At 38.0% G+C, this 25634-nt stretch overlaps 1 protein-coding gene across 11 annotated transcripts in view; it reads left to right on the top strand.

The window, feature by feature from the left end:
- The window catches only part of TNFSF4 (TNF superfamily member 4), a 322273-nt gene that overhangs the window by 163784 nt on the left and 132855 nt on the right, over positions 1-25634 (top strand). For 2 of the 11 annotated variants that reach the window (XR_002346952.1, XR_002346947.1), the window contains one exon: positions 10200-10247. The exons of 8 other annotated variants lie outside the window; for them this stretch is intronic. The gene's annotated coding sequence lies outside the window, so the exon portion shown is untranslated. Of the gene's footprint in view, positions 1-10199; positions 11474-25634 lie in introns of those variants that run through there. One more of the 11 variants, XR_002346948.1, reaches the window with a different exon arrangement.

Here is a 25634-nt window from a genome sequence, read left to right as displayed (position 1 = left end):
AGAAAAAGCTTTAGTGAGAGGACAACCAGTTTTGCCAGGAGGCCAAACTCTCAATCTGTTTCGCTCATCTGGGATTCAGTCAAATTTTTGTAAGTTAGAGGAGAGTGGGCTGGTATGTGGAAGCACTGGTGGGGCAGGTGATTGGAGGGCTTTGGAATTTGGCCATTTATGGTAAGGTATGGTAGAGGGGACTTCAGCACCAGATCTTCCTGGGCAATGGACCTGTTGCTTCTGAAAAGGTTCAGGCATTCAGGTTCTGGTCATGTCCTGGTCTTTTGGTTCCACAGTAGGGGAGAAACTTCAGCTATCAGTGTAATTTGATGACAAAGTTTTCTCCTCTGTGCGTGCATTGGCTGCATGTTTATAGCTTTGCTCTGCTGTCTCGGAAAAACATCTGTATCTGGAACGGGATAGGGCCAGTTTGGGCTGCTTTTTTGGTTACACTACCTTAATAAAAGACTTCTCCCTCATGAGCAACTGGGTCTCCTTGCCCCCGGATTTTCCCCTATCCTAAACCGCTATCTTTAGCCAGTGAGACCTTCCTATATCATTTATCTGATCATGCTATTCCCTAGTTAACAAGTGCAGTCATACCCCACCGACTCCCAGTGTCATCAGAGTAAAATCTCAGCTCCTTTACTTGGCTTATAAGAACTCTTAGGTACTGCCAGGATGTGAGATAGTAGTCACTTCTCTGACCGTGGGATATTTATTTTGAATTTCATGCAATAAAGATTTTTTTTTTTTGTCTTTTTGCCATTTCTTGGGCCGCTCCCACGGCATACGTAGGTTCCCAGGCTAGGGGTCGAATCGGAGCTGTAGCCGCCGGCCTACACCAGAGCCACAGCAACACGGGATCCGAGCCATGTCTGCGACCTACACCACACTTCACAGCAAACGCTGGATCCTTAACCCACTGAGCAAGGCCAGGGATTGAATCTGCAACCTCATGGTTCCTAGTCGGATTCGTTAACCACTGAGCCACGATGGGAACTCCAAGATTTTCTTTTTCACAAGTTCCGTGTGAAGCAGAAGATACTATAACCATTACTTGGAGAATTTTTTGTTCTAGAAATGAATACTTATTTCATGTCAGTATTTCTTAACAGACACAGAATTAGTGGACCAAGTGACCAAAGCTTCTGGGAAAGCAGGAAATGACTGTTTTCACACCTATAAAGTAGGAAGGACTAAAACGCTGTGGGTGGTTGAAACTGGACAGGAGAATGAAAAGAAATTGGTGAAGCAATCCATCTTTCTTCTGAAAATATTACTGTATTAGAATCTCAAAGAAGAAGAAAATAATAATTATAGTATGTCCACTATTGAAAAGAAAAAGGTAGATTTATCTTTTGAGCTGGGACGTTGTCTATCACATGGAGTGGAAAAAATCGTTAGAGAACAGTATGCAGCGAATGATCACATAAGAAGTTATATATGCATAAATAAATACAGAGTAGAAGGTACAATATCAAATTGTTAATGATGATTGTCTCTGAGGACGGGGCTTAGGAAGGGAGTTTGTGGACTACTTCCTATGTTATTCACTTTTGAATTTTAAAAAATGTGTAAAAGCATATCCTTTATAATTTAAAAGATAGTTCCATTTTATAGGGATCAAGGGTAACAACTAGGAACTTTAACATCTATCCCTTTGTCTTCACCCAGATTCTCTCACTCAGATTTTCCTGGAATGACATCAGAATTTAATTATACCTTAAAGCCATGTTCCAAAGGTATCCCTCATAATCTCACTGGTGGCTAAAACACTCTACTGTTATTAAATTCTTTGTCCTAGCTAATCCTCATGTTACTCTGTATACATTCACCCCCAGAGTTTGGTTAAATCTGGGGAAAAAACCCAAAGAGTTGATAATTCTCCTTTGTTTAAAAATGATTGAGTGATTTTAATTTTCACTTCGTATCATTTTTTCTCTTTTGCCAAATTTCTTGCTTTCGATCTTTTTTGGAAGCAAGAGGGTAAAAATGAAGAGTGTGGGGTTTGAAGCAGAGAAACTGGCCTCACAGCCTGCCGTCTTCATGTGCGGGTAGGCTACTTGTGGCTAAACCACTCCCTTAACTCTCCACACCTCAGTTTCCGCGCCTATAAAATGAGGTGAGTGACTGAGAAGATCACAGGAGATAACGAACGTGGAGTGTGATGAACACCTTATAGAGACTGTTTGACCCTTCTTTTCCTCCTGCCCCCACCCCACCCCCACTTCTCTCTTTTTCTTGCTTCTTTTCTTACTAGAGTCAGAAGAACGCTCTACTATTAGCATCCTCTCCTGTAAAACAGAATGAAAATAATCCTTCCCTTCTGTACTTCAAAGGGTCAATTTTGTAAGACTCAGCTGGGCAGCTGCATGTTAAAGCATGTTGTAAAGGCTAGAGTACTAATGCTAGCTGTGTTTGTATCCTGCCACATGACAGCCCTAGAAGTAGGTTTGTCCGAGTGGACATCATCCTTCCTATTTTATAGACAAGAACATAATTAAAGAAGCTGTGACTTCCATAGGATCTCACAGCACTAGAACCCAGGTCTCTAGACTGTCAGAGAATATTTTAAAAGTGTATTTCTCTTCTGTGAGTTAAAGGATCCCAACTCTTCTAGCTTTTCTTCATAAATTCCACACATCAACCTAATCCACAAAGAAAAGCTAATGAATCGTTCAAATGATTTTCTTCTCTGGAGTGGTGCTGTTAAAGTTCGGTGGAATTATGTGAGCACTGAGTGTTAGCCGGCACTGAGTATTAGCCAGCATTGTGCAGGGAAAACAGTGGCAAGTGAGAAGTCATGGTCCCTGCCTTTATGGAGTTGGGGTTGCGGTGGAGTGAGTAGATAGGGAGGGAGTTCCTTTGTGGCTCAGCTGGTTAAGAACCCTACACAGTGTCCGTGAGGATGCAGTTTCAATCCCTGGCCTTGATCAGTGGGTTAAGGATCCGGCATTGCTGTAGGCCGTGGCATAGGTCATAGATGCAGCAGGGGTCTGGTGTTGCTGTGGCTGTGGTGTAGGCCTACAGCTGCAGGTCCTATTTGCCCCCTAGCCCGGGAATTTCATATGCTGCAGATGTGGCTGTAAAAAGAAAAAAAAAAAAAAAAAAAAAAAAGAAAGAAGTGAATAAGCAAATAAATTAACAAGAGAGTTTTGGGTAGTGATAAAGCATTTTTGAATCAAATAAAACTAATAAAGCATTTTTGAATCAAATAAAACCTAGGGACCTGACAGGGTGACAGTGTGGTAGTGGTAGACGAGGAGGTGTGACCTAGTCTAGTGATAGAGAAGGGCTCTGGAAGGAGATGACAGTGGAGTTGAGACTTCAAGGAGAGCAGGGACTTTGCCTCCACTATTGTGTCCCTGTTCCCAGTGACTCAGGCAGTACCCGGAAGACAACATGTGTTCAATAGATATTGGTGAGTGAATTAACCAATGAACGAAGGAGCCCTTCATGCAAAGATCAAGGAGTACTTGGAAATGCTTTTGCTACAATGGCTAATACTAACAGCTGCCTTTGATTTTGCTCATATTACATTAGGCTTAATGATTTGCATTTATTTAAAAGTGAAATCCTCACGATAGCCCAAAGACTCAATTACATTATTACCCCATGTTTCAGATAAGGGCTATAGTTACATTTGTGGTAAAGGGAGTGGAATTTTATATTTAAAAATTTTGAATTCTCGTGTTACTTTTTGATCTCAGACACTTTAAGACCAACATTTGGTCACATTTTAATTAGTCAAAATGCTGGGGAAAGTGTTCTGATTCACCTACTTTCCTATTAAAGCATATTTGTTTAAGTTTTTTGTATAAAAATAATAGTTTCTCTATCTGCTTCATTCATGTGCTAGTTAAAACTGAATCACAGAAATTCTGAATTGAAAGCAACTATAAAATTCAACTTGTCCAACAGTACTGTTTTATATATAATGGGACTTACGTATCAGAACCTTTTCTTTCTTTTTCTTTTCTATGGCTGCACCTGTGGCATATGGAATTCCTGGGCTAGGTGTCCCATCAGAGCTGCAGCCTATGCCACAGGCTTAACCCACTGAACCAGGCTGGGATCGAACCTGCATCCTCCCAGTGACAATGTTAGGTCCTTAACTTGATGAGCTACAATGGGAATTCCTCAAGACCATTTTTTTTTTTTTTTTTTTTTTTTGTCTTTTGTTGTTGTTGTTGTTGTTGCTATTTCTTGGGCCGCTCCCGCGGCATATGGAGGTTCCCAGGCTAGGAGTTGAATCGGAGCTGTAGCCACCGGCCTACGCCAGAGCCACAGCAACGCGGGATCCGAGCCGCGTCTACGACCTACACCACAGCTCACGGCAACGCCGGATCGTTAACCCACTGAGCAAGGGCAGGGACCGAACCCGCAACCTCATGGTTCCTAGTCGGATTCGTTAACCGCTGCGCCACGACGGGAACTCCAAGACCATTTTCAATTTTTTAATTAATGACTGAATTTTTGCAGTGAGTATTTAAAACTATAATAACAAAATTGGCTGTCATTTGTTAAGCATATGAATCATGTGTTTCAAAAACAGTTCATTTGCTGTTCAAAAGGTCTGAAATGACATGGACATTAGAATCTCCATCTTGCTGATAAAAGTATCTGAGGCTCAGGGTCACATTGACCATAAATGGTAGACCTCATATTCATAGTCAGAATCCAGTACACCATGCTGCTTCTTCCAAAACAGGATCAATTCATAGTAAAAAATTAGAAATTGATCACAGAAGTTAGGGCAGTTTGGATTGACTGTTTATTCATTCCAGGATGCTAGAAATTATGTTGATTTTGGGTTTTTTTTGAGGGGGGCCAATTTTCCCCCACCTGAAAGTAAGGGCTATAAAAAAATTCTGCTTATATTTGAATTAATGCATGTAGCATCACACATCCAAGGATCAAAAAATACAATTCATTTGTATGGTATGACAGTTGGCTTTTGGCAAATGCAGAGAAGGAAACTTGATAGAGACTCTTGGGGAAGTCCCTACCCTAAGAAAATCCCTCCATGACAACAAAGTGCCCCAGGGGCCTTTGAGTTCTCTAAGGGCTGATCAAGTGCTATCTTAACACCGGTGGCAGATACTATCTTTCATGTCTTCTCTGAATGACTAAGGATTTCTGACTCTTATATTCTTCCCCCCTCTTCTTTCTCATAGGAAGTTTCTGGCTGGAGAAACCCCCAGTATAGGTAGGCTAAAGATAAAGGACTCTGGGGTTGCTTGGTCTTTTCCAGAGACTTTAAAGATCAACATCAATTTTTATTTTATCTATCTATCTATCTATCTATCTATCTATCTAATCTATCATCTGTCTCTACCTCTATCTATCTATCTATCTATCTATCTATCTATCTATCTATCTATCATCTACCTATTATCTACCTTATTTTCTATTTATCTATCATCTTCACCATCATTCTTGGAGGAGGTAAGGAATTATAATGAACAGCCATAAAAAAATCAGTAGGAGTTCCCGTCGTGGCGCAGTGGTTAACGAATCCGACTTGGAGCCATGAGGTTGCGGGTTCAGTCCCTGCCCTTGCTCAGTGGGTTGAGGATCTGGCGCTGCCGTGAGCGTGGTGTAGGTTGCAGACGCAGCTCGGATCCCGTGTTGCTGTGGCTCTGGCATAGGCTGGCAGCTACAGCTCCAATTAGACCCCTAGCCTGGGAACCTCCATATGCCGCGGGAGCAGCCCAAGAAATGGCAAAAGACAAAAAAAAAAAAAAAAAAAAAAATCAGAGACCTAGTGACTTACTGAGCTCATAAACCAAATCAGTAAAATATCCTTCCAGAGACTGGGAGAAATCAGCCTAAAAGTAATGTTAGCCATATGAGAGTTTTGAGGATGGATTTAAACATCACTTAGTCTTTACGATTGAGTAGCCACTTACTGCCAACTCCGTACTCCCACCCCACTTCTCCACCCTGCTTTAGGGGCATGGTGAGATCCCAGTTTATGTAGTCATCAAAGTCTGAGAAACATATAAACTCTGTATTTGTGATGACAAATTTAGATTATTTCTGCAAAATCATTGTTATACATCACCCCCAAAAGCTTTAATTCTAGAATCATAAATCCAACTGTCAATATAAAAAGCCTTGTGAGTTACTTGCTGTGAATCTTTTGATAAAACCTGGTGAAATTTAGAGGCTAGGCTGTTATAAACCAGAAAAAAATTTTTTTTCAAGGAAATAGAAAAAAAAGAAAAAAACCTTACTTCCCTGAAATCATGTAAATGTCAAGCCTTGATCTTGCCAGCTAGTCCTTGGGCATTTTCTCGTATCTGCATGACATTACTCTCCAAAATGGATTACCGTCACCTTCTTCAGTCATCAAAACTAGTATAATGAGACAAGAACAAAGATGTCTATATTTTATAACTAAAAACATCAGGGGATAATGCTATTCTCTGTGACTAAAATTTACAACTCCCCATCCCAGCTCTAACCTCAGGATATATTGCTTCATTGTAGAATTACCGCCATATACTGCAATTACCCCTTTGCTTCTTTAACTCCTCCTTCATTAGGCCTAATCCTTTAAAGGCAGTGAGGGCCTGTCTCACTGTGCTTACCTTAGTCATGCTTCCACTGGAAAACTTCCACCAGAGACTGGAATTTGTGTGCAGGGATATTTTCCAAAGCAACACCTATAGGGGAATGAAGGAAGTAAGACTGGGCAGAGGGAAGAGTTGAAATGTGAAACCATCACAACAAAAGCCGTAGAAGATCTTTGGGTGACTCTAAAGCTGGAATGACCCTTTCAGAATCCTCTCACCTTGGAGCAAGGGAATAAGGCAGTGGATGTAGGCTGGCTCTCCCAGTGGGGCAAGACCTCAGGCAAGGCAACTTTCTACCTTCACCAAGGGCAGTTTCCAGGGAATGACTCAGCTACTGCCAGTATTCCCAGAAACTGGGGAAATAATGAGTATGCTCCAATCATGAATTCAGGGGTCTGAGTGGCATGCTACAACACCCACTACAGTACTCAAAAAATATTAAATAAGTGACAGAGTTCAGCCATTTATCCAAGTGACTGGTGTTTTTGACTTCACATATGTAAGTGGAATATTTTAATTAACCGAGGATGTATCTTGCATAGTTGTTAGTTTAGGAACATCGCTTTTAGGTACTTGTTACATAGCTGTATGGTTTCAGAACAAATTTTATTTGGCATAAAATTTATTTTATTTATCCAGTGTGATCTGCTGGAAGAAGCTCTGAGACTTGAGTTAAAAGACCTGGGTTCTTATTAGAACTCTGGCACTTACTCTCTGACTCATGTTACCTCTTTTTTTCAGTTTTCTCATCTGTAAAATGGCAAAAATGATATTTTGGGTGAGTCTTTCACAAGGTTGTAGTACAAGTAACAGGAAGAATCCTTGTCAAAGCCCTTTGTAAATGTAAACGACTGATGGAGAAGGGTGGTGGGAGCCTTCTGTTAGCATGAGGAACGGGAAGAGATCACAAAGGGAAGTGATGAGGAAAAGAGGTGAAAGTTTTTGTGAGGTGCCAAAAACCATCTCTTTTTACTTCACCAGTGTAACTCAGGCCTGCTCAAGTGAAGTAAATGCAAAATTAAACAGAACCAAACAAAAGAGAATTGAATCATATACATTAACTAAATCTTTTAGTATTTTAAAAACGTGTTTCTCACCCCCTCCCTACCAGGTAGAGGCTGCAGCAATCATATTGTTGGGAGGAAAGGAAAACCACTGTATTTGTTTAGTTTTAGGGGTTCTTGGCTATAATATAGGATCTATCACCTCAACACCACTTTGACTCAACCTGTTCATCCGAAAGCAAGTGGGTGTTCATTTCTAAGTCTCTGTTTATCTCTCTCTCTTTTTGTTGTGGTCGTGGTTGCTTTGGTCTCATTTTTGATCTTTCCCCATGATAGCCCTTTCTTAGTCCCTGTCCTGAAAGTAAGTGATCATCCTTCAGGTCAGGGTAAAGTTAGCATGGACTTCCCCACAGTAGCGGAAATGTTTCCTTTGAATTTTAAGCTTTTTCAACCTTGATGGCATGACCTTGGTTTTAGTTGAAAACTGGAGATAAATGTCATGTGGTCAACTCCAGGGAGGTGCACTTGGCTTATTTCTAACCAGAGGCATTTCCCAACCCTTTGCCCACACGAGGCTAGTTTTCTCTTCTACCTCAGAGGTTTTCTGTTGCAGGTTCTGCTCTTCTCCCTCTGCTCTTCTTTCTAGTAATCCATCCATTCATCCATCTCCCTCCAGTCTTTCTGGTTAAGAAGCCAGATTGGGTTGCATTGCACATTTCATATTCCCTCCTGCAGCCTCCTTGCATGGGCCAGATGTGGATGAACTCTGTTTGCAATTTCAATGCTGTGCTCCTGGGGCCCCCTTTTTTTGGCTTGACCTCCGTCTCTGGGAACTGGTGATTAAAAATTTCAGCAAAGCAGCAGGGTCTGGCCTGCCTTGTGCTTCCTGTTGTTTCAAGATCTGTGGGTTGAATGAATCTTACACTCAACCTCTGCCTTTGTCAACAACATTATTTATTTTTATTTCTAAGGTTCCCTAGAAGGAGACCACTTCAATGCCTGGGGAATCTGACTTTTTTTAGACTATGACAGATCCTCCTTGCTGTACCAACGACTTGTCAAGCACAGTCTTATCCATGGTGGAAGCATGATTGGTGATGGGTACAGGTGGTCAGCAGGAAAGAGCAAGCTGCTGATAAACACAGTGTTTTCTTCCTATCTACCAATGTTCATGAACATGATAAGGAGGTGTGTTTTTAGCAGTGTATGCATGCTGCCAAGATCTTTTCCGAACCTCCATTTTTTTTTTCTTCAGATATCAAATCAATGTTTGTTGGGTAGAATTGAAATTTAGGTGGTTAGACACCCAGGTTGTGTTGGGCAGATGTGCTTGATACTATCACCTTTTATCTCCAAGAGGTGGGGCTTCTAGCTAAGTGCATTCTCTTTTTAGCAATTTTTCTGGCCAACTCATCTTAAAAATATTGTCCTCTAAGAAGCTCTTTGAGGTGATGTAATTTTGGGCTCTCTGCTCTGAGATACCTCATATCATTGGAGTGTATTTTCTTGTATAATTTGTCTTTTTCACTCATGAGAACAAACTTTTTTTTTTTCTTTTTAGGACCACACTGTGTCATATAGCAGTTCTCAGGCCAGGGGTCAAATCAGAGCTACAGCTGCTGACCTACACCACAGCCACAGCAATGCCGGATCCAAGCCATATCTGCAACCTATGCCACAGCTTGTGGCAATGCTGGATCCTTAATCCACTGAATGAGGCCAGGGAATAGACCCACATACTCATGGATGCTAATCAGGGTCTTAACCCACTGAGCCACAATGGGAACTCCAACAAACACTTCCTGAGAGCAGGGACCTTGTACGTCTCCCTCTTTTTTGTGGTCAGGCTTGTTTTAACGGTGCTATTTAAGGGAATCTTTGGCAGTGATAGAAATGCTCTATTCCTCTCTATTCATTGAGGCAGACACTAGCCAGATGTGGTTATGAACACTAGAAATATAGCAAGTGTGACTGAGAAACTACATTAATCATATTTCATTTTAATTAATATCTGTATTTAAATTTAAATAGCCGCATATGACTAATGGTTATGGTATTGAACCACATAGTTAGAAGTTGTCTATTTCTACTATTCAAAGAACAAACTTGGCTTTGTTGATTCTTGATTTTGTTTCTTTCTTTACTATTTCTATGAATTCTGCTCTTTATTTTTCCTTCTTATTTTCCTTCCTTCCTTCTTTCCTATCTTCCTTCTTATTCTTTTTCTAACTTAACTTGGAAGCTTATTGATTTTAACACTTTTTCCTTTTAATGTAAGCCTTCAAAGATGTAAATTTTCCTCAAAGTGTTACTTTATTATATTCCACAAATTTAATCTATACTGTTTTAAATCAACTTTATTGAGATTTAACTTACATACATTAAAGAGCACCCTTTTAAAGAGAACATGTAGATGAATTTCAGTAAATGTACACATGAACTTTTTTACCACTATCACAATTAAAATATGGACTTTTCCTGTCACCCCCAAATGTACCTTTGTGCCCCTTTGCCATCATGCCCTACCCCATTAATCTACTTTCAATATAGATTAGTTTGGCCTTTTGTAGAATTTCATATAAATGGAACTAGCATGCATTCTTTGTCTCTTTTTCTTTAGTTCAGTGGAGAATGTTTTTGAGAGTTATCCGTGGTGTTGTATGTAATAGTAAGTACTTTCTTTCTACTACAGATTTATATTTCATGGGATGGATAGATCACAAATTTCTTATTTATTTCTTGGTGAATGTTTGGGTTGTTTTCAGTTTTGGGATATTATGAATAAAGCTGCTTTGAACATACATGTACAGGTTTTTATGCAGAGATATATTTTCATTTTACATATGTTCATATATTTTCTATCTAATCTATATTTTCATAAATTTTCATTTTTCTTGGTAATTACTTAGGTGTGGAATTGTTGGGTCATATGATGACTGTAAGTTTAACTTTATAAGAAATGGCCCATGTGTTTTAAAAACATAGTTCTGTCATTTTCAATTTCCACCAGTAATACATGAAAGTTTCAGTTGCTCCATATCCTCATCGATACTTGTTATTATAAGTCTTTTAAATCTTAGCTCTTCTAGTGGGTGTGTAGTGGTATCTTACTGTGGTTTTATGTTGTAGTTCCCTGATGACTAATAATGTTGAGCATCTTTTCATGTACTCATCAGATAATTGTGTAATTTTTGTGATATGCTTATTCAAATATTTTGCCCGTTTTAAAAAATTGAGTTGATTATATTCTTGTTATTCAGTTGTAAATATTCTTTATATATTTTGGATACAAAGATTTTTGTCATTTATATGTACTGCAAATATTTTCTCCTTGTCTGTGGCTTTCCTCCCCCATCTGCTCTTTTAAGGGCAAAGGATTTTAATTTTAATTTAATTTTATCAACTTTTTTTATGGTTTATGTTTTCTGTGTTCTATGAGGAAACGTTGTTTACCCTAAGATCACTAAGATATTTTCTTGTGTATTTTCCTCGAGAAGTTTTATAGTTTTAGTTTTAAACATAAAGTTTTATAGTTTTTTAGTTTTAAACATAAAAGTATAAGTCTGTGATCCATTTTGAGTTATTTCTTGTGTAAGGTGAAAGGGTCAAAGTTTATTTTTTTTTTTCAAACAGACATCGGTTCTTCCAGCACAATTTGCTGGATTTCCTTTCCTCAATGAATTATCATGGCGCCTTTGTTGAAACTAAGTTAACAACACCTATGTGGGTAATGTGATGGGTCTTTATTGTCTATTGTGTTTTGTTAATCTATATGTGTACTTTGTGTTTTGATTACTGTAGTTTTGAATTATTTTGAAATCATATAGTGGAAGTCCTCTAATGTTCTTTTAAAAAAATTGTCGGCGTTCCCATCGTGGCTTAGTGGTTAACCAATCTGACAAGGAACCATGAGGTTGTAGGTTCAATCCCTGGCCTCACTCAGTAGGTTAAGGATCTGGCATTGCTATGAGCTGTGGTGTAAGTCGCAGACTCGGCTCAGATCCCGTGTTGCTGTGTCTCTGTCATAGGCCAGTGGCTACAGTTCCAATTAGACCCCTAGCCTGTGAACCTCCATATGCCACGAATGCGGCCCTAGAAAGACAAAGAAAAGACAAAAAAAAAAAGTCTAATCTAGATCGTTTACATGTCTATATAAATTTTAGAATTAGTTTTGTCAATTTCCAATTTTGTTTGAAATTGTATTGAATCTGAAGATGAGCTTGGGGGAAATGACATTTTAACAAGATTGAGAATTCTAATCCCTGAACATGGAATATATCTCCATTTTTTTAGACACTTAAAAACCTTCTGAATAATGTTTTATAGTTTTAGTGTACAGACCTTGCACATATTTTGCTAAAATTATACCTAAATATTTCATAGTATTTCATTCTATTATTTTTTCTTAAATTTGATTTTAAATTGTTATTTAAACATAATTTCTTATAGTCTTTTATATCCTGTATTGCCAAATTCACTTATTATTTCTAGTATTCTTTTTTAAGACATAGAGTGCTTGGGATATTCTGTAGTTGCTAGAAAGTTGACTTAGAATGAAGACAATTTTACTACTTAATTTCCAATATGTATAATTTTATTGTGTTTCTTCCACTGTTGTATGGGCAAGGAACCTCTAGTATAATATTGAAAAGAAATTGTGTGAACTCACATTACCTTCTCAGTCTTAGGGAAAACATTTAATCTTTCAGTATTAATTTTGGTACTAGCTATAGGTTTCTTGAAGATCTTATTATTAGGTTGATGGGGTTAGTTCATTCCTAGTTTGCTGAGAGGTATTATTGTGATTGAATGTTTGAATCTTGTTAAGGGGCTTTTCTGCATCTACTGAGATGATCATATAGGTTTTCTTCACCTGTGAATATGGCTAATTACCTTGATATTTGATTGTTAGACCAATCTTTAATTTCTGAGATAAACTCCACTTTGGTGTTTATTATGGTGTATTGTCCTTTTTTACATATGGCTGGATTTGATATGCTAGTATTTTATTAAGAATTTTTGCATCTTTCGGAGTTCCCGAAGTGGCGCAGTGGTTAACGAATCTGACTAGGAACCATGAGGTTGCGGGTTCGGTCCCTGCCCTTGCTCAGTGGGTTAACGATCCGGCGTTGCCGTGAGCTGTGGTGGAGGTTGCAGATGCGGCTCGTATCCCGCGTTGCTGTGGCTCTGGCGTAGGCTGGTGGCTATGGCTCCCGATTGGACCCCTAGCCTGGGAACCTCCATATGCCGCGGGAGTGGCCCAAGAAATAGCAAAAAGACAAAAAAATTTTTTTTTTTTGCATCTCTCTTCACACAGAAAATTTATTTGCATTTATTTATTTTTGTAGTAAGTTTGTTTGGTTTTGGTATTAGGTTAATGCTGGCTTTATGAAAGGAGTTGGGAATTAGTCCCTTCTCTATTTTTGGAAACGGTTTGTGTAAAAAGTGTATTTTTTTTTCTTTTTAAAATATTTAATATAGTCCATCAGTGTAGCCATCTGGACTTGGAATTTTCTTTGTGGAAAAGGTTTTTTTTTTTGTTTTTAGTTTTTTGGGTTTTTAAAAATTAATTGATTATATAGGGTTATTAAGGCTTTCTGTTTTTTTCTTTATTTTTGTTGTTTGCTAGTTTTTTTCCTTTCTGTCTAATATGGTATAAGTTGCACATATTTTTATTTTTAAATTATCTGTTGGCTCTTGAATCTACTCATTTTTCATACTGATAATTTTTGTCTTTTATTTTTTTACTTACACACCTAGTTAGAGATTTATCAATTGTATTGCCTTTTTCAAAGAATCAGCTTTTGGTTTCATTGAATTTTCTGAATTGTTTGTCCCATTTCTATGTTATTGATATATATATTATTTATATATATATAAAATTTTGCTTTTTTATATATGTTGGACTTAATCTACCCTTCCTTTTCATTTTTTTTTTTTTTTTCTTTTCTAGGGCCGCTCCTGTGGCACGTGGAGCTTCCCAAGCTAGGGTTCTAATTGGAACTGTAGTCGCTGGCCTACGCCACAGCCACAGCCATGCCAGATCTGAGCTGCATCTGTGATCCACACCACAGCTCACGGCAACGCCAGATCCTTAACCCACTGAGCAAGGGCAGGGATTGAACCCGCAACCTCATGGTTCCTAGTCGGATTTGTTAACCACTGTGCCACGATGGGAACTCCTTCCTTTTCATTTTTTAAGGCTGATGCTTCCTGGAAGATTGATGTTAGAATTCTTTTTTTTTTTTTTTTTAAAGGAAAACCCTTGTAGGTCTCTCGTGGTAATTGATCCAAGGCTGAAAACTCCTAACAGAGAATCTAGCCAAGAGATAGGGAGGCCTGCATAACAGCAAGAGCCAGTCTGAGGAAGAATTATCTTGGTTAGGGCCAGTGGGATTACCATCCATTGACATCTTTTTAAAAGTAAATTGGTTAATCACCATCTTTTAGCTAACTTCTTAACCATCCTCCGGAAACATGAGGCAGGGGGCACTTATCCATTAGGCACAGTAGGTAAGATGCCTAAATCCTATGATCTCATGAAAATGGTTTAATTTCTTTCACAAAAATGATGCTGAAGACAGTGGAGGTTGTGATGGCAAAAATAGGATAAATCAAGTATGGTACCAAGGATAGGGCCCATTATGAGAAGCTATTTTCAATATTTTGGATATTAACTCCTCCCAGAGCATCTACAAAACACATCTTGAAGGGAGACCCATGAGTCCTCAATCTGGCCTGACTCTCTTATTTGACAATAGGTAAAATTTATTTTTTTTCTGAGCAGGAGATCAGGATGCTATTTCTAGAGAAAGGGAGGGGGAACGGGAAAGGTGGAAACAACTGGGTTCACAGCAGAAGCCCGGTATAGAACCAGCTGTGCTCTTGCAGAACACCTGCGACTGGAAGTGCTGGGGTGGAGCACAGAAGAGGATGCATACTCTACTTCAATGTCCTGAACCTGTGCAATGCAAGCGGTTTTAGATGCACTAAGCTCTGGGCTGCAGGCTATGCTTGCTCTGTTATGTGGATTCATTACTAAAAACCTGAGTGCTTTAACTTTCTCAAGGTGTGTATTGGGTTTCTTGCAGTTTATCTGACTCAGGGTGCTTTTCAAATCCAGCTGGAGATCCTGCTCCTCCTAGAAGCATGGTGGGCTCTTCAGAAATACAGAGCAAGCAGCACCTAGTCAGTCATTTCAGCTTAATTACTATCACGTGGCTTGTGCAGGCTGCCAAATAGGCAAGGTTGGACAATAGTCCAAAAGTTTGGTCTCCAAACTTTTCCACAAGGGTTCTTGCAGATAGTGTCAGGTCTCCTGCCCTCCCTATACCTCCAAAATCAGCTTGCAAAACTCAGTACAGCCCCTTCCTCAGAGCACACACTCTGCTGTGGTGGAGAGCAGTGAGCCGAACTGTAAGCCAGAGCCAGAATTCCACCAGACGGCTGCTTTCCCAGAATACCCCTATTTTTTTTTTTTTTTTTGCCACGCCCCAGCCACCTGCGTGCGTAAGTTAAGTCCCACCCCCTTGTGAGTGGTGGTGAAGAGAAAGTCAATAGCAACCGTTCAAAGAGGAGAGCATAGGCCTTGAGCATAAGGAGCCGAAACTGGTACCAGGCATGAGAAAGAACGCCATCCTCGGTCGCCGCCCGCAGCTCTCTGTGTTCGCAGTCCGCTGAGCTTGTGGAGGCACAGGTTTCCAGACACTGGCTATGGTTGCTCTGCCCAGGGGCCACTACTGTGACCCCAGATGCAACTTCCTAAGAGTGTACAAAGAGGAAATAAGATCTGAATCTATTCAGACTCCAGCACCAGAAGCCAGAGAACGCTAAGTTGAGGAAGGAGATTCGGGCCTCGTGGACCTCAGGGACCCTGAGGCTGCGAGAGCCACCAGGCCGGCCATAGCTACGGGGAGCAGGCAGCTGCCACCTGAGGAGTCAGGCCCTGTGGCCTCTGCCACGGAGGACAGCAGCTGCGAACTGGCTACCCTTCTATTGTAATGTAAGTTTATTTAGAGCTATAAATCCCATCTAGGTACTGCCTTATCTCTATGCCACAGATTTCGTTATGGTGTGTTTTAATTTTTTATTTAAAAAATATGTGGTTTCCCTTGTGATTTCATTTTTGATCCATGGGTTGTTTAGAAGTGCATCTTTTAATGTCCAAATATGCCATATTTTACAGATTTCTTTAGGTATTGATTTATATTCTTTGTTTATTTCTAACTTTAATTTTTGTTGTTTCAGCCCTAAATTTATCAAGATTTGTTTTTTGGAGGAACATATGGTTTATTTTGGTCAATGTCACATGTGTATCTCAAAAGAATGTGTGTTCTGCTGTTGTGGGTTGTAATGTTCTATACATGCCAGTTAGATTAAGTTAGTGTTGTTAAATCCTTCTATGTCTATATTGATTTTCTGCTTACTTGTTCATCATTTATTAAGATAATAGTATTGAAATTTCCAGTTATATTCGTGGACTTATATATTTCTCTTTGAAGTTCTGTCAGTTTTGTTTCATGTATTTTGTGATATCTTCTGAAATGATTTGACTTTTTTATCATTATGAAATGCCACTCTTTGTCCCTGATAACTTTCCTTATTATTATTATTTTTAATGAGAGTTGCAGTGTTAATTTCAGGTTCTCTCTTGTGTTTTTCTTTTTTGCCACAGGGGCAGTATGTGGCAGTTCCTGGGCCAGGGATCCAACCCATACCATACAGCAGCAACCAGAGCCAAAGTGGAGCCTCAACCCACTAGGCCATCAGAGAACTCCCACTTTCCTTATTTTTATGTCTGTATGATACTAATAAAACCACTTTAGTTTTTTATGGTTAGAGTTTTTAATATCTTTCCATCCTTTTGCTTTTAACGTGTCTGTATCTTTATACCTAAACTGTTTCTCACAGCGTGAGGTAAACCTTCCTTTTTATTTCATCTGACCATCTCTGCCTTTTAAGTGGAATGTTAGCAAACATTTACATTCTTTATAATAAGCAATTTGATTAGGTATAAATCTACCATCTTGCTATTTGTTTTCTACCTGTACCCTCTGCTCTCTCTTCCTTTTTTCTTCTTTCCTACCATACATTAGATTAATTAAGCATTTTTTTCATATTCTTATTTATCTCCACTACTGGCCTCTTAGCTCTCTTTTAAGTGATTGCTCTAGGGTTTCAATTTATATCTTTTAACTTATCACAATATACCTCCAAATAATATTATATTTCTTCATATGTAATGTAAAAATCTTTCAACAGTATATATTCATTTACTCTTTTGTAGTTTGCAGTATTGTGTCATACATTTGATCTCTGTGTGTAAAAACTGCTCTACTTTCATATTATTTTTTGCTGTAACACTTGCTAGTTAGCTTTTAAAAAATGATAAATTAAGAGATTTTTTTAATATTTACCACCTATCATTTCTAAGTCTCTTCACCCTTTTGTGTAGGTCCAACTTTCCATCTGGTATAAATTTTTTTTTTCAATCTGAAGAACTTCTAATATTCCTTCTTATGTAGATCTGCTAGTGACACAGCCCTTCAGCTTTTGTCTGCAAAAGAATATTTCTCATGGATCTAATTAATGTTGACAGATTTTTCAACACATTAAAGATGTAATTCCCAGATTTCCCTGGCGGCCAAGCATTTATTCAATGTCATCACGTTGTGGCCTAAGTTCCATCCCTGGCTCAGGAACTTCTGCATGTCACTGCCCCCCACCATGGAAAGGATATGATAAAGATATCATTCCTTTGTAGTCTGGTGTTCATTATTCTGATAATCTTCGGTCATTCTTATATTTGTAATGTAATGTCATATCATATCACATGCTGTAACATATTTTTTTTTTTTTCTGGCTGCTTTTAAGACTTACTTTTCATGAAAACTTTTAAAAAGCAATTTGATTATAATGTGCCTGGTAAGATTTTCTTTGCTTTTATCCTGCTTGTGTTTCATTGAGGTTCTTGGGTCTGTGGGCTTATAATTTTCAGAAAATTATTTCTTCAAAAATTTTTTTTTGGCTTCACATCTTTCTCCTTTCTCTCTGGGACTCCAGTTATACTTCAGTTAGATTGCTTAATGTTGTCCTTCATATTTTTGAGGCTTTGTTAATTTTTTCCATCTTTTTTCTTTCCGGACTTTAGTTTGGATGCTTTCTTTTGCCTATATTCAAGGTCATTGATTCTTCTGCATGGTCTAATTTGCTGTAATTACATTCAGTGAATTTTGCAATTTAAATATTGCTTTTGCAGTTCTGGAAGTTCTAGTTGGTTCCTTTTTAAATCTCCCATATCTGTTCTCATTTACACCCTTAAGCATATTTTTAATTGTTATTTTAATGTGCTTGGTTGCTAAGTTTTCATTACTGCCATTTTTTTTTTTGTCTGTTTTTACTGACTTATTTTTCTGGTAGTGTGGGTCACACATTCCTGCTTTTTGTATGTCTAGTAATTTTAAAAAGTAATTTTTGTTAGGTGCTAGTCATTATTGTTACATTATTGAGTGTCTGGATTTGATTGTATTTTTTAAAAGACTGTGGAAGAAATTCAGGCAAGCAGTTGTTATGTGTGGATAAGCTTTTTCATTTTCAAATTGTTTTAAACTTTATTTGGAAAAGTTTAAAGTAGCCTTCATTCACTCACACATCCTTCCACCTTATGAAAGCTCTGGCATTTTTTCATCTTGGGGCTCTCCTGTAATTCTTTGCCCAGTCACACATTTCACCTTATATGTACATGGCTTACTCTGCAGCAGTGGACTCAAAGCGATTACTATACATATTTCTAGAGTTTTTTTCTATGCATCTGTTCCTTTTCTCTAGTATTCTGCTTTGAAAAAATATGGTTTTCTTAGCACCCGCACCCACTACCAAAACTCCTTTCTCCGTCTCTTCAACTTGTTGAGGGAAGTGGTCCCTGACTGTGTCCTCCCTCTCTGCACTGTAGTCTGGAAATTCCTCCAGCAGAAATCCAGGGTGAGCTTAAGGTTTTCCTGGTTTATTTCCTTTCTGTGAGGGGTCACAGTTCTGTGGTACCTGTTGTACAGTTTCTTAAAACATTGCTTCATATATTTTGTCCAGTTTTACAAATGTTTGTAGTTTGGTTCTATTTATTACATCATGGCAGAAGTGGAAGTTTTGAGCTGTGGTATTTTTATTGTTGTGTAATTTTAAACATTGTAAGATTTCTATTATGGTTTACCTTAACCTATGAATTATTAACAGCTCTATTTTTAAATTTACGAGTTTTAATTTTTTTATTGATTTCAAATTTATTTGCATTGTGTCCTGAGAATGTATTCCGTCTAAGAATAGGTATCTAAAATTTATTGGAATTTGACATATGGATTATTGTCTTTTTTTTGTTGTTGTCTTTTTGCCATTTCTACGGCCGCTCCCACGGCATATGGAGGTTCCCAGGCTAGGGGTCCAATCAGAGCAGTAGCCACTGGCCTACGCCAGAGCCACAGCAATGCGGGATACGAGCCGCGTCTGCAACCTACACCACAGCTCACGGCAACGCTGAGCAAGGCCAGGGATCGAACCCGCAACCTCATGGTTCCTAGTCGTATTCGTTAACCACTGAGTCAGGAGGAGAACTCTGGATTATTGTCTTATAAATGTGTCATGCATATGTAAGAAGAAATCCAAACAAGTTGCTCAATAAGAAAAAAAAAAAACATCCAAATGGCCAATAAACATATGAAACTGTGCACACCATTAGTCATCAGAGAAATGCAAATTTAAAACCACAATAAGATACTAATTTGCAGCCACCAGAATTTCCAAAATTAAAATAGAGACAATACTAAGTGTCTGCAAGGTGGTACAACAACTGGAATTCTCATTCAGTACTGGTAGGAGAAGAAATCCGTGTAATTATTTCCAAAAACTGTTTGATGGTACATAACATGTACTTACCCTTCTACTTAGGACTTAGTGATTCTACTCCTGGGCATTTGCCATTATATGTGAATACTTACTCTCTCCACCAAAGACAGGTGCAAGAGTATTCATAAGAGTATTAGTCATTAGAGCTCCAAACTGGAAACAGTCTAAATGACTGTCAATAATAGAATGAAGAAATATTTATATAATATTATGAATAAATTATTCAGAACAATTTTTAAATCTACTGATATACAAAAAATAAATACTTCTTAAAACCATGTTGGCAAAAATGATACACAACAAAAAATGTGTCTTATATTTCTCTCCCATTGGGTCATCCATCTTTTCTCTTTATTTATAGAATTTAAAACATGTATTTTGGATAATAATTCTTTGTCATTTATATGCATTAAAATAGTTGAAAAATCAGTGTCAGTTTGATCTAATGTTCATTTCTTTTTTGGTGATCTGCATTCTCTCCCTAATTTAAAAAGTTCCTCAACAGTTAAACTTTTTGTTTCTAAAAGTACTATTTTTCACATCTTTCTACCCAGTTTTTTTCCTGTTTGAATCTCAGTGGCATCTGCGACTTATGCCACAGTTGTGGCAATGCCAGATTCTTAGCCCACTGCACCACAGTGGGAACTCCTCTCTATACATTTTTGATAATCTTTTGATTATTACTCTTTAAAAATTTTTTATTTTAATTAATTTATTTATTTTTTGCTTTTTAGGGCCATACCCATGGCATATGGAGGTTCCCAGGCTAGGGGTCCAATCGGAGCTGCAGCTGCTGGCCTATGCCAAACGCACAGCAAGGCCAGATCCAAACTGCGTCTGTGACCTACACTATAGCTCAAGGCAGCGCCAGATATTTAACCCGCTGAGCGAGGCCAGGGATCGAGCCTGCAACCTCATGGTTCCTAGTCAGATTCATTTCCCCTGCACCATGACGGGAACTCCTGATTGTTGCTGTTTTTGTGACTCCATTTCTAGAAGCATACATAGTTATTCTGTATTCTGAATCAGCCAAATTCCAGAATTTTAAGTAATTTTCCCTCTAAATTTACTGTTTTTCTCCCCAGTCACAATGCTTTTTGGTGATTGGGAAACACAGCAATTTCCTTTAAAGTTCCTAGTTGGCTGAAATTAATCTATGAGGATTCTGAGGTCATACATTGGGAGTGCTTTTGTCCAGTTGTTTCTGCTACCAATCAGGAGGCACTACCAAACGGGGACCATTTTTATCTTTTTGTAGGTTTCTTTTTGTGGGGATCTTTGATTTAGATTGCCAACTTTGAGTTTTAGTTTCTCTCACTTAACTTCAGTGCTTTTCAGAACAAACTGTAGAAAAATCTTGTCTGTTGCTTATTACTCACAGATTCCCATTCTGGCTTCTGCTTACTCTTTTTTTTGGTTTTGTGTTGTGGGGGATTTGTTGGTTGGGGCCTTCATAGCTATCCCAGAAACGTGTTCAAGGGTCTCTTTCATCCAGAATCTAGTTATTTTATAGCAGGAGAGCCCTATAGAGTATTTTGATTGAGTAATTTGTTTTAAAGGCAGAAGTGGAGTATGTTCACTTGACCCCACTGCCTGTTACAACTCATTGTTAGATGAATAACTTATCTTTAACTTAAATAGAGAAGGTGGTCATCAATATAGTATGTCTTGATAGATCTGGGACAGATCTGTTGCTGAATGATCTTTCTGCATTTGCCCATAGTTGATGCCTGCAATTCTCTCTTAAAATCGTTTTTCTGAAAGCAGTTATCACTTAATAATGGCAAATGCTGCTCAGTTTGTGACTGCAGGTGAAATATCAAAATTTTTATCACATCACTTAATACCATAGTAAGATTTATTATATGCATAAAATCAAAGAATCATCACATGTTCAAGTTAAAAAAAATCTTAAGACTTTATGGAACTTAATACTTATATTATACATATACATATTATTCATAACCAGAAGTTTACGTCTGCCCTAAGATCCTGAAATTAACTCTAGAATAACAAAGCAAAATTGGATTTTTTTTTTTTGTCCTTTTTTTAGGGCCGCACCTGCGACATATGGAAGTTCTCAGGCTAGAGGTCTAATTGGAGCTACAGCTGCTGGCCTACACCACAGCCACAGCAACGCCGGATCCTTAACCCACTGAGCGAGGCCAGGGATCAAACCCGCAACCTCATGGTTCCTAGTTGGATTTGTTTCTGCTGTGCCACGACAGGAACTTCAAAATCAGATTGTTGATAAAAGGATTGGAGTGAAGCGTGAACATGAGAAGACTTGGAGTCAGACAACACTTGGCTCTGCAACTTAGTGTTTGTTATGTGACTGGGTGAATTCTCATTCTTTTTGTGCCATAGTTTACTGTTTTCTGAAATTGGAATAATTTTAGTAACTCCATCATAGGATTGTTGTATTAAATGAGATAAGGTATATAAATCATTTAGCAAATATCTCATGAATAATGGATTCAATAAATGTCACCTGTAGAGGTTATTATCACCCCATCCCTCCACCTGCCACTCCAAGCCAAAACAGAAGAGAACCACTGACGTATATATATTAATCACCTCGAGTGACCAGAAAATATCTAACTAAGAATAGGGTAGCGAATAGAGTCATCTTAGCTTTGTTATGTAACCTGATTTAAATAATGATGATGATGAAATTTTTAGTTTAAAAGGGCATACAGTAACTGCCTGATAAATGCAGTTATATATTCGTGTTTATTCAATTTCCGATAATGACATAAAAACAAAATGTGGTGTGTATATACCACTCTGCCAAATTCCCCTGTTCTTGTTCTTATTTTGAAGGTGAGGATATTTAACCTTAGGAACATGGAATAACTTGCCTAAGGTCATAGAATTAAAAACCTAGGATTCTATACCAAAACATCCAGGATGTTAAGCTTGAGATTTTTCCACTTAGTGTATAATATATCCTTCTATATCTTTATTCTTCTATACTGAAAACAAGAAACAGAGTGCCTGAGGAACTAGAAGAAAAACCAGAAAGAAGTACAGCCTCAAACTATGAGGGCAGAATTTTATAAAGGAAGAATGACTGACATCATTGAATGTCACTAGGAGATTAAGAGAAAGATGAAAAATGTAGATAGACATTTAATTTTGAAATATTAAGTTAACTGCTGCCCTTGGTCACCATTAAGTCTTTATATGAAAACTGGAAGTTGTGTTTTTTGACCTAAAATTTGCTGTTGGAAACTAGCTAACTTTGAAAGTCATCAAATAATAATTGAGTCAGTGGGCAGGGCAAAAGAGAATTTCTGGCAATAACAACTTATGTCCATTTGACAAGGCAGGCAGCTGCTATGTTTCTTGTGTGTTAGTAAGAATTTATCTTGAAATACAGCACCTTAGTTTTACATAAATGAATTACAAACATGATCTTACTTAAGATGTTTCCTGCAGACCTTGGGCAGGAAACCTATTTTGTATGCAGCCCCCTTCACAGGTCTTACATTCTTAGGAGGCTTCTAGTGATGAACTGGCCAAATTATATCATCATATCAGTTTATTTCAAGAATGTTTCTGGTACCTGGGACATGTGCCCTGGAAATCTTCTCTCCTTGCTGTGCCTCCCATTTCCTCATTAGAAGTGGAACACACTTGTATAGAGAGATGGTTTCTCCATATTTATACAGTCACTATATACTAGCTGTGCTCTAGCATTATATTTGATTTCTTAAGATGTTAAGTGCAGTTTTTTCACACCTTTGTATCATGGTACTGACATAAATGATGGTGATAGTGTTATTTAAAGAGACAAAGACAAGTGCTATTAAAGTCTTGTATCCTAGCCAGAATATGAAAGGAAGAACAAAATTTTTTTTTTTGCCAATAGTAGGGAGGCTAGGGATAACCAAAAATGCATCATTTTGAAGGATCAAGAAGAAGAGAATTGAGATACTTAAATGCATTCAATCATTAGTTTAAATAACTAATTGAACATCAATTCAAGCTTTGTACAAAGTGCTGGTGATACAGTAGTTAATTAACAAGGCAGTCAAAATCTTCGGACACATGTAGTGGGAGAACATAAGAACACATTGTTAATTTCAGGTTGTTGAGGAATGCTATAGAAAATAAAAATGAGACTTACTGTCTCCCACTTTAGTTATCTTAGAGGATTTGGATGACATTTCTCTTCAATGGCAAATCTTACTGGGTAAAGAATTTAGGTCTGATACAAGAAGGATTCAGATCTACGCTAACATTTGTATGCTTGCTGGGGTTCTTGGTGGTGTTATGCTTCCCTTGGTGTAATTGTCCCTCTTATAGTCATCATACTATTTCTATTAGGAATCTTTTCTAAGAGCTTGGTCATGTAACCAAATGATTAAGAACACGAGTTTTGGAATAAGACTGACTGGAACTCCAGTGTCAGTTTTGTCATTGATAAGCCACATATCATTAGTCAGGGTGCTTTATGTCCATGAGTTTCAGTTTCCGATCTGTTGAATGGGGGCAATAACAATACTTACTTCATAGGATGATTGTGAAGGTTAAATGAAATGAATCCCCAAAGGTTTTAGCATAATGTCTGATTCATAGTTAGTATCTATTATTATTGAAATTAATATGTTCATTTATTAAGTACTTACTATGTTTCAGCTTTATGCTAAGTAACTTACATGTAAGTTGATAGTATCTCTTCCTTGTTATTACTTTTACCCCTCATTTTTTGTTTCTACTGTTGAAATTCCTAGAAGGCCTAGAAATAGAACGTCTCCTGAAAATTGGAGTCAGTAGGCCAGAAGAGCTATTATGGTCATGGTAGGATGCTAATCTCTGACTACTAGGTTTAAGACTCACTTTCCTTCAGCTCTATATTTAGGCCTATTTCTGGTTATTCTCATGGTTGATACATCAGAAACTGGTTGGACAGAACACCTCTGGTGCAGTTACATCTATGACAGATGGTAACTGCCACAAATTCCCCCATGTTCTTCACCCCAGACAGGTTTCTGTCTCATCACTGTGGAAGGTGGAAGGTTGAATATCATGAAACTATGTGCTGCTTTCTTTTTTACCGCAGGCAGAGTTTCACTCTGGTTGAATAGGTTCAAAGAGGAGGTTTCGTTCCAACTGATGGACTTACAAACATCTGGGACATTTGAAGTATTATTATGATAGCTGATTTGTTCTGAAGAAGTAGGGCTCTTCCCATATTTTAGGGACTATAATTGTGTGTCCTTGTATGAAAGGGAGAGAAATGCTGCCTTTAGAAATCAGTGTTCTCTCACAGCATCGCAGTTAGATGTCACACTTAACATCCAGCTACAAAAATTCTTGCAACAGTACTGAGTACCCTGTGGAGGCTGAGGGGCTCAGGAGTCTGGTTCTTGGAATAAAGAGGTTAGAGGTGAACAAGTTCTTTCTGTGATTCTGCACCTTTATCCCAATGGCCTGTTTTAATCTCCCTTTCTAAAATTCAGGTAAATGCCAGTTTTCTTGTCAATAATAGTCAATTTTGGGGGTAAATTTTAAATGTAAAATAAGAAATTTTTGCCAAGTTGAGTTTAATAAATGAATAATGGTCACAGGAGCTAACCAGGAATGCAACACGGTTAGACATCAGCTACTTTTCTGTGGTCTGGAGGCTCTGATTCAGTGATTCTTCTTTGCTCTCTAATCATAAACATATTCTCTGCTCCTTCATTCTTTCCAGCTTGGTGTACTTTTCTCCTGGGCAAGATTATGGTGGGTCGACTGCTATCATAGTGTGTGAGAGTCTTTCCCAGTCGTGGCAAGTTGGAAGGAACTGTATACACTCTGAGGATATTAGTTGAGAGGTGAGGAGAGGAGAAGGAATAGGATGATTGGGAGAAGTCTGGAGCCTGTCCTTTAAAGGGTGTCTTCCAAGGGAAAAGTTTTACTCACTGGACAGCAGAGTTACAGAGACAGGGATATTTGGATTAATTAATTAATTAATCTTTCTGTAAACCAGTATTGAGGTTTTTTTTTTTTTTTGTTTTGTTTTTTCATAAAACAGTTGTCACTGGCCTTCTTTCTTGTTGCTCTCTCTTTGGCAGAGGTTAACATAGTTACCTTTTTTTTTTCCCCTGTTTTTAAATTTTTTTTAATTTAATTTTATTGGACTATAGTTGACTTAGATTAAGTTAGTTTC

The sequence above is a fragment of the Sus scrofa genome, chromosome 9 (genome assembly GCF_000003025.6).
Source record: "Sus scrofa isolate TJ Tabasco breed Duroc chromosome 9, Sscrofa11.1, whole genome shotgun sequence".
Taxonomy (NCBI): domain Eukaryota; kingdom Metazoa; phylum Chordata; class Mammalia; order Artiodactyla; family Suidae; genus Sus; species Sus scrofa.
The sequence above is the reverse complement of the archived record's forward strand: the minus strand, read 5'-3'. Positions and strand labels throughout refer to the sequence as shown.